Below are 3718 nucleotides of genomic sequence, written 5' to 3' on the forward strand. Positions count from 1 at the left end.
GCCCAATGTTTAAGGGGTGGCCGGCCAAGTGAGGCCCAACCCATGGCTTTAATGAATATTTCCATGTGCTAATTAATTATAAAGGGATCACTATCCCTTAGAAGGTTCAAGAGACTTAGAAGAGAAAGAAGAGCAAAAAAAAGAAGGCATTTCGGGTTTGGTGTGGAAAATTCACCACCAAAAATCTTGTGTTAAAAATTTGTATTTTGTGGTTTCCTTACTAAGTTGAGTCCCCTCTTCAACTTGGTGTAGTTGGTTTGGAGAAAGGAGGCCTTGGTTCACCAAAGTGATCACAAATTCAAGTAAAGAAGACTAGAGGAAAAGGTAAGAATTTATCCTTTATTCTTGTGTTATGGAGTTTTGTTTGGGTTGTAGTATATAGAAATGTGTTGATTGTATGGAGAAATGGAAGTTTGCAAAGTGGGTGTGTGGTACATATGTGTAGCCATGTGTATTTGTATATTGTATAGCCAAAAATGTATAGAATTCATGTTGTATTCTAGTTGTGAATGTGATGGAATTTATGTTGAGAATGAAAGTGGAATAAATTTGATTGAATGGAGAAAAATAGCATATGGTCGTGTGGTATATTTGACTTGGGAATGAAATGGATTAAGTTTGTTTAGAGTATTGGAGTGTTGTTGTAATGCTTGATATGTGAATGAAGTTAGAATGATATAAGTTTGTATTGAATTGGATTGTAGAAACTTATGTCGTTTTAGTATGGTTTTTCCGACATTAAGGAAATGAAGTTGTTTGGTTGTTAGTTGTGATGACCATTGATGAATTTGGAAGTTGGAAACTTGTTATGAAGTTGTATGCCAAAGATTTGATGTTTTGCATAAGTTATGATTTTGGCGGAAGATTGTATATCATGTATATCGAGTGTATATCTTAAGGAAAACGATATGAAATGTTTCTAGAACTATATGGTCATGATCATGATGGTTGTTGAATATGAAATTATTGATCTTAGTTGAAAGTTGGGTTGAATTGAAGATTATGTCAACTTGTGAGAAAAATGACTAGTTGAAGGATATTTGTGTTTTTAATGTTCATTGTTGATATTGTTGTTGTCGTTTGGGTTGTTGTTGATGATTTATAGCCGAGTTGAATTCTCGGGGTGTCATATGTATAGGGGAAGTGCTGCCGAAATTTCGGTAGCCAAATATGCTTAAAGTTGAAATAATGGCATTAATAATTCACAATTGGTAAACTTGACCAATTGCAGTTTTTCGACGAAACGGGAAGTGAGTTTGGAAAGGCTTAAGGAGCGCGAAAGGTATGTAAAGCAACCCCAATTCTTCCCTTGGCATGCCCCTAGTGTGTTAGGGTCGGATCCGGGCCTCGAAGGACCTCTTGGCCCTCGGAATCCGCAAGACAAAATTTCAGTTTTTCCTTCAGTAGAATTGAACCATTTTGATACGCTTTTTCTGAAATTATGCAATTTTGCTCTAAATTATTCAGAAAGTCATAGAATGGTTGTATAACCTTTTTAGGTGATACTATATGCTTAGAGGGCACAATTTGAGCCCGCCGCCTTGTTTGTCCCAAGGCGGGCCCGCTATTTACGGTTTTGCCCCTAATGTGTTAAAGCTTCCTTTTTAAGCGATTTTTGAAAGAAATGTTTTAATTACCCTACTAATCGCTTAACGAATATTATTTTAAATATTCTGTTAAATATTATAAATTATTTTGACACTCGGAATGACTTCGGGAAAGTTATACTTCTGTAATTTATTATGATATCCGAAATACATTTATTATGATTCCGTCCGACCCCATTGGATTTGTTTGTCTTTGATACGCTTCATCGAGTCTTTGAAAACATTTATTATATTTTTAAATTGCATTAGTCTCTCACTACTCTATTCGTGGATGTCCCAATGTTTCCCACACTGAGCCCGGGCCAGGATATGTTGTCAAGCGTAATTCTCTGCATTGTTCGCCGCGTCCCGATGTGAGGGGGCAGGTATACGCGTACATGGGTCTGTGGAGTATGATGTGCCATGTCCGCCTATTCTGATCTGATCTGTATGGCCATTTTGATATGACATTATATGATACGGGGCCACGCCCCTTTTTCTGATTCCTCTGTATAGTGGCACCAGCGTCGGGAGGGTGGCCACATTCTGTCTGTCGAGTCCCGTGTCAGGGACCGGATATGATATGATATGACATATGTTTCTGTACGCATTCTGTCTGTTTTGGAAATATGCATTTGACACTCTGGATTCTGTACTCATTTTCTGTAACCATTATGATTTGACTTCTGTGATTCCGCTTTACATATTCAGTACATATTTCGTACTGACCCCCTTTCTTCGGGGGCTGCGTTTTCATGCCGCGCAGGTACTGACGACAGGTTCGCTGATCCACACTTTTAGGATCCTATTTCTGCTATTTGGGGCGCTCTCTTCTACAGAGCCCATCTTTTGGTACAGTCTGTCACTGCTATCTGGATATGTACTTTGTTCAGGGTATGACGGGGCCCTGTCCCGTCTTATGATTATGATATGTTCTGTAGAGGTCTGTGGATACATCTGTGTGGGTTCTGTACATATGTTTGGGATATTCTGTTCTGTGATAGCCTTATCGGCCTATGTGTGCCAAGTCTGCTTTTCTGCTAAATTCTGTAGCGACCACTAATATTATTATTATATTATTATTCTGTTAATATGCTAATTTGGGGTATCGGGTACGTATAGGTGCCCAGCTCGGGCACTGATCGCGGCCCACGGGGTTGGGTCGTGACACTTGGAGAACCCGAGACTTGAGTCGGGATTTGTCTAGCGAGTGATCGGGATTTGTTAGCGAGCGATTGAGGTATGTAAAGCCTACCTTTCTTTCTTTTGGCATGACCTTTTTGGAATGAGCAAATAACGTATAAGTATGCTCCTAAAGAAAATTCTATTCTTAGAGCCATTAGGATGGCTAACATCTTTGACCTCCATAAGCTATTCCATATGACTGGATACATATTTTATGATGTTCAAAGATTCTATTTGTTGTGTTCCGAATGTTGTTCGAAAGAAACACGAGAAGACTAAAGCCTTTGATGAATATTTCGATATAAAAATATGGTCTTAAAGTCCCCATTTGATTTGATCCATAATGTTATCCGCAAGTTTCCTAGTATGAATATGTGATCCATAATGATGTCCAAAAAATATTTGATATGGTTAAAGTTTTGGATACATATATTTTGATACGTACATATGATCTTAAAGACTCCATTTGATTTGCTCCATAGTAATGGTTGAAAGTTCCCCTAATATGAATGTCACTTGAATTTCCGAAAAGAGCTTCTGAAATGCTTTTAGAAAGTTCTGTACTTCAAAAGTTTGTAACTTTCGTATACTAACTCCGATTGACCCGAAACTGATTTCTGAGCCTTCGAATGCCGTAAATATATTTGTTCATCGAGTTTCGAAATTTATTTATTTATATGCATATAGTTTCCGCACTACTCTGCTCGTGCCTACTACTATGATATCGTTCGCCGGATCCCGGGCCGGTTGTGTGATCGTGCGCACTATGTATATTTGGCAATATGATGTGTTGCGGTTCCTGAGACCTCGCCATAGGCCAGGGTACCGCTTATATATATACGACGTTATGATGTGATATGGAATATGATATGTTCTGATGTTTTGATATGATATGATGATATGATATGTTCGGGGATTGTACGGAGATTTGAAACCTTCTGGAGTAT

The sequence above is a fragment of the Lycium barbarum genome, chromosome 5, assembly GCF_019175385.1.
Source record: "Lycium barbarum isolate Lr01 chromosome 5, ASM1917538v2, whole genome shotgun sequence".
In the NCBI taxonomy this organism is placed as follows: Eukaryota; Viridiplantae; Streptophyta; class Magnoliopsida; order Solanales; family Solanaceae; genus Lycium; species Lycium barbarum.